This window comes from Rhinopithecus roxellana, chromosome 8, assembly GCF_007565055.1.
Source record: "Rhinopithecus roxellana isolate Shanxi Qingling chromosome 8, ASM756505v1, whole genome shotgun sequence".
Classification (NCBI taxonomy): Eukaryota; Metazoa; Chordata; class Mammalia; order Primates; family Cercopithecidae; genus Rhinopithecus; species Rhinopithecus roxellana.
In genome coordinates this window covers 26,885,474-26,900,789 of record NC_044556.1, presented here as the reverse complement: position 1 = coordinate 26,900,789, position 15,316 = coordinate 26,885,474, and the positions used below count along the sequence as shown (strand labels likewise).

At 46.9% G+C, this 15,316-nt stretch overlaps 1 long non-coding RNA gene across 5 annotated transcripts; it reads right to left on the bottom strand.

Annotated features, from left to right (window-relative positions):
• Window positions 1-278: 278 nt before the first annotated feature.
• On the bottom strand, window positions 279-10,432 carry LOC115899267. Of its 5 annotated transcripts, none has more exons than XR_004058988.1 (5): window positions 8,508-10,432; window positions 6,722-6,809; window positions 4,191-4,285; window positions 1,250-1,518; window positions 279-633 (listed from the first exon to the last, which is right to left on the bottom strand). It is a non-coding gene; the product is annotated as an uncharacterized LOC115899267 (long non-coding RNA). The 5 variants fall into 5 exon arrangements; XR_004058987.1 differs by having other exon boundaries at window positions 279-1,518; window positions 8,508-8,586; window positions 8,786-10,432; XR_004058984.1 differs by having other exon boundaries at window positions 279-1,518.
• Between the last annotated feature and the right edge of the window lie 4,884 nt (window positions 10,433-15,316).

Here is a 15,316-nt window from a genome sequence, read left to right as displayed (position 1 = left end):
AGGATAGCACACCTGGAGTCCCAGCTACTCAGGAGGCCGAGGTGGGAGGATCACTTGAGCCCAGGAATTTAGGGTTACAGTGAGCTGTGATGGCACACCTGCATTCCAGCCTGAGCAACAGAGCAAGGGCATGTCTCAAAAATCAAATAAAATGAAATAAAATCACTAAAAGTTTGTATAGTTATAAAGTATAAAATCATACCATAAGATTTAATCCAGATATATAATATAAATAAGAAGGGGAAAAGAGAAATTAGGAAGCTATTGTAAGAAGACAAGTCAACTAAGACGTGAGCAAAGGCCCTGGGTTCACAGCGCTATCTTCATATAAAGGAATGAACTACCACATTTATTTTCATAGCATCACCAACTTAAACACAGGCTACAGTATTCTGGAACCATCTCTGTATCAGTCAAATCAGATGGCCATAATACCATAGGCAAATGCCATAATAAACACCATAGGCTGTGTGGTTTAAACGTTAGCTTATTTCTCACAGCTCTGGAGACTGGAAGTCCAAGATCAAGGTGTCGGCCAACTCAGTTCTGGGACAGGGACCTCTTCCTGGCTTGCAGACAGCCACCTTTCTCTTGTTTCCTCACACCAGGGCAGTGGGAGCTAAAACACATTCCCTAACGATGGACAGAGAGGCAATGGCGCTGAGGTAGTATTGTTGAAGATTTCCTATTTTAAATCTTCAAGATAAATGGCCCAATTGTTTATATTCATTGTGATTAAATGTGAACGTGAAAGCTTCCTCCAGGGGACACAGACATCTAAAAAGTTCCCAATGTGTCCAATTTGTCATTTGATATTTTTACTGACAAGAAAAATGAGGGACTGAATATACACACAGACCATGCCTGATCATATGTATAAAGACAGAACTCAGACCACAACCTGTAGCTGCCCACCCAGGAAACCAAACCCCTATCTACAGGAAACAGCCAGGAGGCCAGCCAGGCTAGTACATCAGACAGGAAGCCAGACTGCTCTCTCTCCACAACCCAGAAACTAAACCACAACTCTGTCCCACGTGGCCAGGACTTGACTCAAAACTGACAGCCACCCTAATTTTGGCCCCTATTTTCAGTTAGGATCATTCAGAGAAAGCCAAATGCACCCCTAACCAATCACATAGGACACCCCACTTCTGCACAGCCGCCTCCAGCCCCCACAACAGCCTCCACTGGGAGCCGTTCTTTTCCATCCTGAAGCTTCCCCACTCCTCATCCGCCACTCACTTACATGTCAGTCTCTGCCACACGCAAGTGACGGTGCCGACTCCCTTGCCACAGCAGCTCTGAGAAAGTCGCCTCTGCCTGTCTCATGTGGGCGGCCTTCCTTTATTTCTCCCAAAGAATAAATCTTAAATGACGGGCTTCTCTCTATATGGCCAAGCTATACAATTCAGAAGCCCAGCATGGCAGATTCCAAGCCTGGAAAGACCATACACCCCTCAGGTCTTCTTTCCACAAAACACAGCCTCCTTGAATTCTTCAGTCACTCCGAAAAACCTGGGAAGGAACAAGTGTTATGGAAAGATCAAGGGCCTTGAAGTCAAACTTCTGAGTTCATCAAGTACTTTTTCTTTCCACTTAAGAAATCACATGGCCTTGGCCAGGCGTGGTGGCTCACACCACTAATCCCAGCACTTGGGGAGGCCGAGTTGGGCGGATCACCCAAGGTTGGGAGTTCAAGACCAGCATAACCAACATGGAAAAACCCCGTCCCTACTAAAAATACAAAATCAGCCTGGCGTGGTGGCGCATGCCTGTCATCCCAGCTACTCGGGAGACTGAGGCAGGAGAATCACTTGAACCTGAGAAGCGGAGGTTGTGGTGAGCCGAGATCGCGCCATTGCATTGCAGCCTGGGCAAGAAGAGCAAAACTATGTCTCAAAAAAAAAAAAAAAAAAAAAAAAACAGCAACAACAACAACAACAAATGACGTGACCTTGAACAATTTTCTTAACTTCTCTAAGCCTCTATCTTCATCTTCAATAAAATAATTTTACCTCCAAGATTGCATTAAATGAAATCCCACATGTAAAACAGCTGACAAATATTAGAGGCCCAACAGCTGTGCGCTCCTACTGCCGCCCCACTTTATCCTAAAGGAGAAGCGAAGACATCCAGAAAAAGCCTGTTGATCCCTACACCTCAGCATCCTGTGTTCACACAAGGTGCAGTGGGATCCAGACTTACCAGGGTCACCCAAATACAAGACACGTTTTGATTGTTCAACTTAGGTACACATGGCTTCTAATATTCACCATATAAGATCCATAATTTAGAAGAGATTTTCCTACACTACCCCATGGTTCTATTTTTGCAGACTTAGATGTGCTATAATAGCTCACTCTCTTAAGCCCTCTTCAGTATCAAAAACAAAACTTTAATCTGTAACACGGTTATCAGCAGTGAAAGTGGAAAAGGGACCTATGAGTCAAAATGACCCTCTGCCCCGCCTCACCCCACCCTACAAAAAGCTGTTCAGGAGTATTTGGGCTGATTATGAGAATGCTGCCTGTATTCTCAGGGACAGACAAATGCCTACCCTGGTTAGAAGCTGTGCTGCTCAGCCTTCAGGGTAGAAAGCTCCCCACACCCTCTACCCAAGGAAAAGAGAAGCAAATGGGGTGGCCAGGCTCCAGGACGTGGACTGTTTAGTGTGGTTTCTGCAGTCCAGGTCACTGCCATGGGTGAATCTTTTCCTTACTTCTTTTCCACCCAAGTGCCCAAGGTCCTACGGCTGCTATAGGGCCTCTTCCCTAGGATGAGTCAGCACAGCTATTCCCCTTCTTTCTTTTTTTTTTTTTTTTTTTGAGACGGAGTCTCACTCTGTCACCTAAGTGGGAGTTCAGTGGTGCAATCTTAGCTCACTGCCACCTCTGCCTCCGGGTTCAAACAATTCTCCTGCCTCAGCCTCCCAAGTACCTGAGATTACAGGCACCCACCACCACGCCCAGCTAATTTTTATATTTTTAGTAGAGACAGAGTTTCAACTTGTTGGCCAGGCTGCTCTCGAACTCCCGACCTCAGGTGATCCACCTGCCTTGGCCTCCCAAAGTGCTGGGATTACAGGCATGAGCCACCGCATCTGGCCGAGTCAGCCCAGCAATCCTGACTTTTGTTCTGGCAAAATTACTGTCTTCCACGTCTACCTTCCAAGTAGCTAAATCAGAGATCTGGCCTTGGGGCAGGCTTGAAGAATCCCTGTTTTTGGTCCTCAAGAGGTCCCACCAGGGTCTGGGACAATTCCAAGACTTGTGTCCTTAAAAAGGAAAGAAACCTCACATACATGGCTCTCACAGAGCTCAGGCAGAGCTCAGGCAAGGCTTGGGAGGTGGCCCTAAGGTTTGGGTGTGTCATCTATGATAACAGCTAAGAGATCTGAAGCCAGCTGTCTGGGTTCAAACCTCAGTTCCAACAGCACTGGCTGTGTGATGTTAGACAACGTCCCCAGCCTCTCTGTGGTTCAGTTTCCTCACTGTAAAAGGGCCACAATAATAGAGCTGCTCTAAAAATTAAGTGAATTAGTGCGTAAAAGGTCTTTAGAACAATGCTTGGCACATGGGGGAGTTCAACAGACACGTATTGAACAGAGAAACTTAGCAATTACTAAATATACTCATGCAGGCCAGGCGCAGTGGCTCACACCTGTAATTCCAAAACTTTGGGAGGGTGAGGCGAGAGGGTCACTTGAGCCCAGGAGTTTGAGACTAGCATGGGTAACACAGCACTCTTCCATCGCTAAAAATAAAATGTATATGTATATATACACTCATATATTCACAGTGTATTTATAATATACAAAATAGCTGGAATACAGACTTAACTATTCACAATGGTTACTTCTAGAGAAGGGGGAATGCAAATTTCAGATTTTTACCCCACACATATATTCTTGTATTCTCTGAAATATTTAAGCAAATTGTATGTATAAATTTTTCCCAAAACACATAGCAGAACAATGTAGTTTTGACTCAAAAATCTTCAAATCATGATGGAATTGTCCTGTGAAAGTAAAGTTAGAGAGATGAAAAGTCTCCCTCCTGCCTCAATGCTCTTTCATATGACCTATATGACACAAACCAATGCAGACACCCCAATCCTTTCCCCACTGTCATAAGAAGTTTTCAGTGTACTGCATTCCCCTTTACAAACTAGATGATAGTTACACTTACCAGGCAAGAACGTGGATCTAGTTCTGCTTTTTCAAAGGCCAATGTTCCTCACATAATAGCAATGCATTCTTCAACCGGTCAACTGCCCACAACACCTGAGGTGACAGACGCAAAGTGCTTGGCACTTACTTACTCTTACCGGTTTATTACAAAGAAGAGAACACAGGAACAGGCAAATGCAAGAGACGCACAGAGCACACCATGGGGCAGAGAGGTCGGGGCTCCCATGCCATCCCTGGAAGTGCCACTCTCCCCAGCACCAAATGAGTTCACCAAACCAGAAGCTCTCCAAACCCAATATTTAGAGGGATTTATGGAGTTTTCATAACAGACATGATTAAGTCATTGGCCACCCGTGACTAGCTCAATCTCCGGCCTGTCTCGTCTCCCCTCCCAGAGGTAGGGGTGAGGCTGATACATCCAACTCTTTAATCATGACTCATCTTTCTGGCAACCAGCCCTGATCCTGCACCTGTCCAGGAGCCCAAAGCCACCTGTCATCTCATTATCATACAAAAGACACTCCTATCACCCCAGAGATTCCAAAAGTCTTGGAAGCTCTTGGGTCAGGTATTGAAACCTAAGACCAAATATTACAACCAATGATGTTCCTATCGCTCAGGAAGCTACAATGGTTTTAGAAGCTCCGGGCCAAAAAAAAGGAAGAATACTAAATAGATACACTATTGTACTATGTATCCCACTATCATGATCATTTTTTTTTGAGACAGAGTCTACCTCTGTTGCCCAGTTTGGAGTGCAGTGGTGCGGTCTCAGCTCATGGTGCGATCTCAGCTCACTGCAACCTCCACCTCCCAGGTTCAAGCAATTCCTGTGCCTCACCCTCCTGAGTAGCTGGGAGTACAGGTGTGCGACACTACAACTGACTAATTTTGGCATTTTTTAGTAGAGACAGGGTTTCACTGTGTTGGCCAGGCTGGCCTTCAACTCCTGGCTTCAAGTGATCTGCCCGCCTCAGCCTCCCAAAAATCTGAGATAAGTCACGAGCCACCATGCCTGGCCTCACTATCACAATAATTATACTGAGAGGATGGGGGAGAAAAACGTGGGCAACAGGAGGAGCGGGAAGGGTAAGCAACCTGAATCCTTGTCTTCCACAGTAGGACATCTCCCTGTCTTTCATACAATCTAGAAGAACAAGCTAAAACATAAACACAGTCACCTCCAAGGAGCAGGGATCAGAGTAGAGAAGGGTAAGGTAGGGGATTGCTGGGTTTTGTCCTAAGACTTGTTAATTTCTGACTCTTAGAGCTGTATGCCTGTACCACTTTGCTAAAAATGAGTATTTACCTGTAATCCCAGCACTTTGGGAAGCCAAGGTGGGCAGATCACGAGGTCAGGAGATCAAGACCATCCTGGCTAACACGATGAAACCCCATCTCTACTAAAAACACAAAATATTAGCTAGGCGTGGTGGCGGGCACCTGTAGTCCCAGCTACTTAGGAGGCTGAGGCAGGAGAATGGTGTGAACCCAGGAGGCAGAGCTTGCAGTGAGCTGAGACCATGCCACCACACTCCAGCCTGGGTGATAGAGCGAGACTCCGTCTCTAAAAAAAAAAAAAAAAAAAAAAGGGTATTTAATTTTTAATCAAAATCTGATACTTGACCAACAACAATAGTATACTAAGTGATATGGTTTTTTGTTTTTGTTTGAGAGAAGGTCTTCCTCTGTTGCCCAGGCTGGAGTGCCATGGTGCAATTCTAACTTACTACATCCTCAAATTATTGGGATCAGCTGATCAACCTCCCGAGCAGCTAGAACCACAGGTGTGCACCGCCACATCCAGCATTTTTTTTTTTTTTTTTGGTACACTTGGAGGTCTCGCTATGTTGCTGGTCTTAAACTCCTGACCTCAGTGGATCCTACTGCCTCAGCCTCCCTAAGTGCTGGGATTACAGGTGTGAGCCACCACACCAGGCCCAAGTGGCGTATTCTAAAATTTTTTGGAATCCAACCACTTTGAAAATGTATGGAGAGCTATAAATCGTCTCCCCATAAACACATGGATGCATATACACAAAATTGTTGCACAGGATTTTGGGGACGTCATAAATTTCTGAGAGCTGGGTTAAGAACCTTAGGATTATAGATTCTGATTTCTTTATTTTTTCTTTTCTTTTTTTTTTTTTTTTGAGACAGAGTCTCGCTTTGTCGTCCAGGCTGGAGTGCACTGCGTGATCTCGGCTCACTGCAAGCTCTGCCTCCCGGGTTCACGCCATTCTCCTGCCTCAGCCTCCCGAGTAGCTGGGACTACAGGCGCCTGCCACCATGCCCGGATGATTTTTTGTATTTTTAGTAGAGGCAGGGTTTCACTATAGCCAGGTTGGTCTCAATATCCCGATCTCATGATCTGCCCTTCTCGGCCTCCCAAAGTCTCGGATTACAGGTGTGAGCGACCGCGTCCGGCCCTAGATTCTGGTTTATTAAAGGAAATGTATTTCAAGTCAGAGCTTGTCATTTATTGCACAGGAAAATAAAAACTTCATTTAAAAAATCAAAAACACCCACGTGATAAAATGAGGTCCTGCTTGGTTTTAAACTACTTGGTGACCACCATCAGTTATTTTCTTGACCACAGGATGCACCTAATTCCTAACTATGAAAAAAGGTACAAACATTGTTTATTGGGCTTTTGGCTTCAGCCTTGAAACAATCGGATTCTCTCAAACTCAGGAATGTGAATCGCTGTTGGGTTGATGCAGCTGTTTCCATTCTAGAAATGGACCTGGAATCATGTCCTTTTCACCCATGGAGAGTCCTTTGTGTAAAACTTGAAAAGGCAAGGTCCCAAATTCCCCATATGGGTGTTTCTTCCAGTAGAGGAATTACTCTAATGACTTCTTAGCAAAACTTACATAATCAGGGCAGGCCATCAAAATACTCCAAAACACAAAGTTTAGCTCCATTTCTGACGGACCTGTCTCCACTGCTATCAATCTCACCAACAGCCTCACATCAAGTCCGAGGAACGGTTTTTTCATTTAAGAAGGATCTTCATGGCTGGGTGCGGTGGCTCATGCCTGTAATCCTATCACTTTGGGAGGCCAAGGTGGGTGGATCACGAGGTCAGGAGTTTGTGACCAGTCTGGTCAACATACTGAAACCCCGTCTGTACTAAAAATACAAAAATTAGCTGGGCGTGGTGGCACGTGCCTGTAGTCCCAGCTACTCAGGAGGCTGAGGCAGGAGAACTGCTTGAACCCGGGAAGTGGAAGTTGTGGTGAGCCAAGATCGCACCACTGCACTCCAGCCCGGGCAACAGAATGAGACTTCATCTCAAAAAAAAAAAAAAAAAAAAAAAAGAAGGCTCTTCATGTTCCTGCCAATTTGCAAAAAAAAAAAAAAACAAAAAAGGTATCTGTTAACCAGGGGCAATGAAAAGCACCTCCCAGGCTGCTGTAGTAAGTGGATCGGTAACTGTGGTGGGAGATTCCAACCCCCGAGACCTGTGACTATGTCACGCAGCAAAAGGGCTTTGCCACAGGACTTAGGAGAAGTATCCTGGGCTATCCAGGGAGGTCCAATCTAATCCCATGAGCCTCTAAAAGCATAGAACTGTCCAGGCGAGGTGGCTCACGCCTGTAATCTCTGCACTTTGAGAGGCTAAGGCAGGCGGATCACGAGATCAAGAGATGGAGACTACCCTGGTTAAAATGGTGAAACCCCATCTCTACTAAAAATACAAAAATTAGTGGGGCATCGTGGCAGGGCACCTGTAGTCTCAGCTACTCAGGAGGCTGAAGCAGGAGAATCACTTGAACCCGGGAGGTAGAGGTTGCAGCGAGCTGAGATCACGCCACTGCACTCCAGCCTGGCCAGCAGTGCGAGACTCCATCTCAAAAAAATATTTTAAAATAGGGCATAGAACTTTCTCCGAGTGGAAGAAGAGAAATGCACACAGGGGAACTGGAGAGCCTGACCAGGTCCCTGGCCCAGCTAGTCCTGAGCTGATGGGACCACGTGCAAAGACCAGATAGAGGCCTCAGGAGCTGAGGGCAGTCCCCAACAGATGGCCAGCAAGGGAACAGACACCTCAGTCCTGCAACCACAAGGAACTAGATTTGGCCAAAAGCGCTTGGAAACAATTCTCCAATGAGGAATGCAGCCCAGACCACATGGTGATTTTTGCCCAGTGACACCCACGTCAGACTTCTGCCCTACAGAACTGTGAGATGATACAATTTCAATTGTTTTAAGCCACGAAATATGTGGAAATGTGGTAAAGCAGCAACAGAAATGAATACAGTGATTCACGTGGAAACCCCTAGAAGAGTGTCTGGCACGGTGTTGTCACCTGACAAGCGTTTCCCGATTTCCTTACATCGCAAGGCAGGGCTGGCCACACTCCATCCAAAAGAGATGATAGACTTGCTCTGACAAAACAGATTCAGTGAATTACAAATGGCCCAGAACACCTACAAATTTCAGGTTTCAGGTAAGTGATTGCCTTTCCTTTCACTTAGAAACCTCCCAATGCTCATCTTACTGATAAACTCTAAGGACCAGGCAGGAGACTAAACACCAGACAAACCCAGCCCCAGATGCCCCGAGGGAGCCCATCCCAGCACTCACTCCGCTGCACTGAAATGATGTCCAGGTCAGTTTATCCCACTAGACCAAGAACTCCAGCTCTCCATGTGTGAGTCACCAGTGCTGCCTCTGCATCTCTGCTTCTCTGCTTCTACGACGGTGCTTCTGCACTTCACAGGAAATCTGTATCAATGTTTGTCAACACCATATATGACAGTATAACTTAATATCTGCACAGAAAATATAAATTCTCTGAGGACCAGGGCCGGGTTTATTAGCCTTTGTACTCCCACTGCCACTGTCTGGGACATCAGAGGCACTCGGTAGAAGTTGGTGAAGAGAAAGAAAAGGCAGAGGAGAGACAGGAAAGCAGGACCAACACTGCAGACACAGATTCTGAGGTGGCTGGAGGAGAGGCAGGGCAGAGAAACTTCCTGGATGCTGGAATGGGGTTCACTGTGATACCTGCTGCTGGATTTCAAATGTCAAAGGTGATGCTTTGCTGACCTTGACCTCTGACTGCCCTTTAACTGTCCTTTAGCTTTCCCAATCTCAAGACAGGGCACTTAGAAACTGCAATGTCAAGAAATTATGCTTCACTAAGCATGGGAATGTTATTTACATGGACCTTCATTACTTCATTTTTTACATGGGAATGTAAATAATTGAAGAGATTGTTAAAGACTAAATCATGCACATTCAATAACTTTGTAAAATATTAATGATAACTGAAACACAAATGTTGATGGTCCCCAAAAATGCTAAAATATAAAACAATACTGGCCAATTAAAGATAGAAAACAATCCTAATGAAGCTCCCCAACAGACACATTAAAACTTCTCTGTACATTAAACATTTGGGATTTCAAAGGAAAACCCAGATTCATTCCATTCTTAATACAGCGTTTAAAAAAAAAAATCTTAGGTAATACAATATTTCATTTAAAATTTACAAAATTCCATTACATTCATGATTTCATTTCATCCTCAAAACAATCTCCTGAGTTAGGCAGAACAGATATTACTAACAACTAACTCCATTTTACAGGTGAGGGAACTGAAGTTCACAAAGTACTTGGACTTCACAAAAGCTTTATTAGGGCCACATATCGAAACCAAATCCTCTGCTCAAAAGAACTAGAGCAAGTTATCTTTTACATATTATTCATACTTATATCCTGTCTACATGCAAAAATGTGTTGAGGTAGCCTGCAATAATAGACACCTATCCAATAAAAACATTAAAATGAAAAACAGGTGGGAAAAAAAAAACAGCAGGTGACATGGGAGACAGACAAAGGTAGATACCAAAGACTGAGACTTAGAATCTAAGAAAACTTCCTGTCTGACCTTCCAGTTCCAGGGAGATGATACTAAAGGAAACAAGATGGTTTATAGACTCATCAACTGACAAAAGAGAGGTTGCATCAGTTCTTAACTATGAAACACTCCTGGCAGCCACAGCAAATCTCTAGGACAACATACCAATGGCATCAAAGCAAGAGTATACTTCAGTGATAGAGTGAATTAAGTTCCCTGTTTGGGACCCAGGCCAGGGCTAGAGAAAAGAACTCTGAAAGGTAGAGCTCAAAAATATATCCTCTGTCGGCCAGGCACAGTGGCTCACACCTGTAATCCCCAGCACTCTGGAAGGCCGAGGCGGGCAGATCACGAAGTCAGGAGATGGAGACCATCCCGGCTAGCACAGTGAAAACCTGCTTCTACTAAAAATACAAAAAATTAGCCAGGCGTGGTGGCAGGCGCCTATAGTCCCAGCTGCTTGGAAGGCTGAGGTAGGAGAATGGAGTGAACCCAGGAGGCGGAGCTTGCAGTGAGCGGAGATCCTGCCACTGCGCTCCATCCTGGGCAACAGAGCAAAACTCCGACTCCAAAAAAAAAATAAAAAATACATATATATATATATATACATACCCTGTGTCTTCTCCATACCCAAGTGTCCCCTTCTGTGAGAGACTTCCTTACACCATTGTGGGGAAGAGAATTTTTCTCTGCTATATTTGCTTGAAAGAATTAAAGGTGTAGGGCAACAATTCTTGGAAATTATGTCATTTACGATCCTCAAAAGTGAGAAAAATGAAGCCCAGAAGAGAAGACCTTCCAGGAAAATTCCAGAGCCGGAGGTAGACCCAGTACATTGTTTCTGTTTTTGTTTTGAGAGGAAGTCTCACTCTATGGCCCAGGCTGGAGTGCAGTGGAGCCATTTCACTCACTGCAACCTCCACCTCCTGGGTTCAAGCTATTCTCCTGCCTCAGTCTCCTGAGTAGCTGCGATTACAGGCGCCCACCACCACGCCCAACTAATTTTTCTATTTTAGTAGAGACAGGGTTTCACTATATTGGCCAGGTTGGTCTCGAACTCCTGACCTCAAGTGATCCGCCTGCCTAGACCTCCCAAAGTCCTCGGATTACAGGCGTGAGCCACCGCACCCAGCCGACCTGGTAAGTTTTAATCAAGTACTCTGAACTATGCAACAAACACTAGGAAGTAATAGAAAAAAAATTAATCTAAAAACCCTCTGGAGAGTCAAAGAATTGCAGATTTTAAATAGCATGAATACTTGAATTCATGGTATTGAAAAAGGACCTCGCACTTACCCGCATGTACAAACTGCCTGCCCACCTCTATCAGAGCATTTTTCAAGCTGTGCTACAGTTAACTATGTACTGCCCAAAGCCAATCTGTCCCTGCAGATCATAAGCTCTTAAAGACCAGGACTTCAGGAGAACAAGCAAAACTTCAGAGAGAAGGGAGCCACCAAAACAGAGTTCATAGCAATGGGTCGGCAGGAGCTGATGACTGGAGGTGGGCTGAAGCCTTGGGGTCTGGGACAGCGGAGGACAGAGAAGACAAAAGGGCCTGCATGACACGCTACAGGGCTAGGAGCCACAGCTGCGGTGATTAGTTCAGTTTTGTCTCGTATGCCTGTTACTTATACACCATCTCTTGTTCAGAAAGAACTTCAGGTTGAGTATTTGGACTCCTTGAGCCTTCTGCTGTTTGTCTCCGGGACGCTTAACACTCTTAAAAGGGGAAAACTGTCCAGTTCGATTATGCTTCCTGGGACATTACAAGTTTTTCAAAAGTTTGATGAAAGCATTCACTAAGGAGTGATTCCACTTTCTCTGGTGGCTGAGAAATACGCGTCTGAGGGGCAGCATCAGGTCTCTCCATCAAGCTGAGGTCGGAGTCTCCCCACCTATGGACCTCACCGTGTCTCCCCCCTCATAAATCTGACCTGTAACTGCCTTGGCCTCATTCCGTGGGTGTGGATGCTCCTGCATGAAACGCATGTTCAGCCCGCCAAATTCTTGGGAGAGTTTCTTCCACTCTCCAGGCGCTGAGAGCTACAAAGTTCAATCTGGCTTTCCAGATTTTTTTTTTTTCCTTCCCACTACTAACGGAAGAAATCAAGAAGCGCCAGGCAGAAGGGCCCTGCTTCCACCAATCAGAGCCCAGCCGAAGGCCAGAGCAGGAAGTGCGGCGGTGGGACACGCGGTGACAACCCCTCGCCCCCCGGGACCTGCCGGCCTGGGCAGAGGTTGGTGAGGCCGCTGCGCGACAGCTCCCGGCCCGCGCCTTTAAGGTCTGATAAAGGTCTGATAAAGGAACCAGGAGTGAGAACTAATCACTTCCCTTTCCTGCCTCAGAGCTTTCATGTGTTTGCTGTTCCTCGCCTGAAATGCCAAGTACCAATCGTATTCATTTATTTATAGAAATGAGTTCTAACTATATCGCCCAGGCTGATCTCAAACTCCTGGCCTCAAGCTATCCTCTTGTCTCAGCCTCTCAAAGTGTTGGGATTACAGGCATGAACCACTGTCCCCAGCCCTGATCCTCTTTAAAACCTCTTTCCTCATCTTCTTTGAGCTTCCTGCATCCTGTGACTCCACACCCTTGGTTTTCCTGTACCTCCATAGCTGCTCCTCTGTGGGTCCCGGGGACCCACCCCCTTCTCTTCCCAACTTGTATATGTCTGGGCTCAGGCCAAATGCCCTTCCATTTGCAGTGGGCACTGCAACAGGAAATCTCATGCCCTTCCGGGCTTCACAAACTATCCACATGCTCTGCTGCCTGCCAGAGACATCCATCCCAGTCAGATGCCCAGCCCTCACCTTTCCCAAAGCCCCAGTTGGACACAGGGAAGCATCTCAAATTTTCCGTGGGCCAAAACAGAGTGCTTTATTAGTGCCCTAACTTGCTCATCCATATTCTTGTGATTCTCTGTAAACAGCTCCTCCATCCACCCAACTGCAGAGGTGAAAATCTCAAATCCTCCTCCAGTCCTTCCTCCCCGAACCTCTCATGCAGCCCTCTGCCTTCCTAGGACGCTGAGCACCCCTCACTCCCAGCGCTAGCTGGGGTGCTGTCTGAGTGGCTGCCACCCACTTGGCATGAAGTGTGACCTCTCGCCCGGTGTGGTGGCTTACGCCTGTAGTCACAGCACTTTGGGAGGCTGAGGTGGGTAGATCACTTGAGCCCAGGAGACTGGGTCCAGCCAGGACAATATGGTGAAACTAAAATACAACAATTAGCCAGGCATGGCAATATATGCCTATCATCCCAGCTACCCTACCCAGGAGGCTGAGGCAGGAAAATTGCTTGAACGTGGGAGGCAGAGGTTGCAGTGAGCCAAGGTCACACCACTGAACTCCAGCCTGGGCAACAGAGCGAGACTCTGTCACAAATTAAAAAAAAAAACCAGAAGAAGAAGAGGGAGGAGGAGGAGGAGGAGGAGGAGGTGGAGGAGGAGGAGGAGGAGGAGAAGTAGTAGTGTGACCTCTCTAAGGCAAGGCAGTGTCCCACTCTGATTCACTTCCATGTGTAAAACAGGACCTGCACCCTGAAGGCACTCACTCAGGGAGGCTGCTGGGATGGGTGGATGAACAGTTAAGGTCTTCATGGTGGCTGGGGCTGACCCCATCCCCATTGCTCTTTCCACACACACCTGCACACTCATCACTCCCACGCTCACACCCACCACTGAAAGCCTCGCCGCTAATTTGATTTGCCTAACAAGGTCCCCAGATGAACAACACATGCTTCCCTACCTCTCCCCTGCTAGGGCCCCACCGTGTTCTGGGATGTACTCAGGGATCAGGAGAACAAAACCTCAAGGAGTGAAAGGACATTCCAGGGTGCAGGCCTCTGCATCCTCCTCCATGCCCTAACCCCTGCCTGACACACCCTCACCCCTGTAACTGGCCAGCTCCTACCAAGCCTTAAAGTTTCACCAAGTTCAGTGGTGGCAGCCACACCCTAAAGTGACTGACTCCCCCAATGACCTATGCCCTTACATAGTCTTCCTGACCTTGGGTACGAAGAAAACCGGTGACTGGCTTCTAAACCACAGAGCCTGGCAAAGTAAAGGGATATCATCATCACAGTTCATCACCTTCGCACACTAGAGAGAAAGGTTTCACCTGCATGGGCTGCAGGAGAGAGCTGCTGGGCTGAGGTCACCCCCAGGATCCGGGCCCAAGCAGGCGCCACAACACGCCCCCCGGTGGCTGAGGGCCCCCGATCACCGGGGGGTGACCCACCTCCCTCGATCCGGGCCCCCAGAAGCCGCCACGCCACGCCCCCCGGCGGCTGGCGGCGCCCGATCGCCGGGTGGTGGGGGACCCAAACCCCGCGATCCGGGCCCCCAGCAGCCGCCACGCCCCGCCTGTATTGGGAGTCATATCGTACTCTTCCCCTGAATATTAATTACATTATCCCAGGTGTGTATCTACTCCCAGCCATATTGCCTGTCTAATCCTCCCCTCTCGGGCAGAAATTTGAAACAATGTCACTGGGTGCGTGTACACCTTTTGTGATGTTTAAAGTAATATCATCCTCTCCCCGGTGGATATCAGGAACAAGTCTATTAATTATCGATATTAATAAATATAATAAATATTAATACTAATAATCGATATTAATGATCACAATAAACTTCGTAAAAATTGATAGTGGAGTAAAATGTTAACGATTTGGAATGGTAATTAATATTAATATCACCATTAATAATCAAATAATGATATCCGCCATGAATGTTACTTAAATCAATACAAAGTGATGCTGGTAAGAAAATAATGATTAGTATTAGAGACTAATAATATTGACCAATGACATTAATATTAATAATTAATACTAAGCGTGTATAATAAGGTATTTAAAATAATTCTCCAAAATTAACAATGGTATCCTATTATTAGTACTATTGATAATTATTAAAATGGATCATTGATGTGTAATAACCATATTATTACTCCTAATAACACAGGCAGTGTCCACGTAACTGTGGGTCACCAGCCGCCGCCCCGCCCCGCCCCAGGGGGGCTGGCGGACCCCGAAAGCCGGGACCTGGGGGACCCAAGCCCCCGCGATCCGGGCCGCCCTGCCGCCGCCCCGCCCAACCCCCACGGCGGCTGGCGTACCCCCCAGGACCCACAGCCGCCGCCCCGCCCCGCCCCCACGGCGGCTGGCGGACCCGAACGCCGGGGCCTGGGGGAGCCAGACCCCGCGATCCGGGCCGCCCAGCCGTCGCCCCGCACCGCCCCCACGGCGGC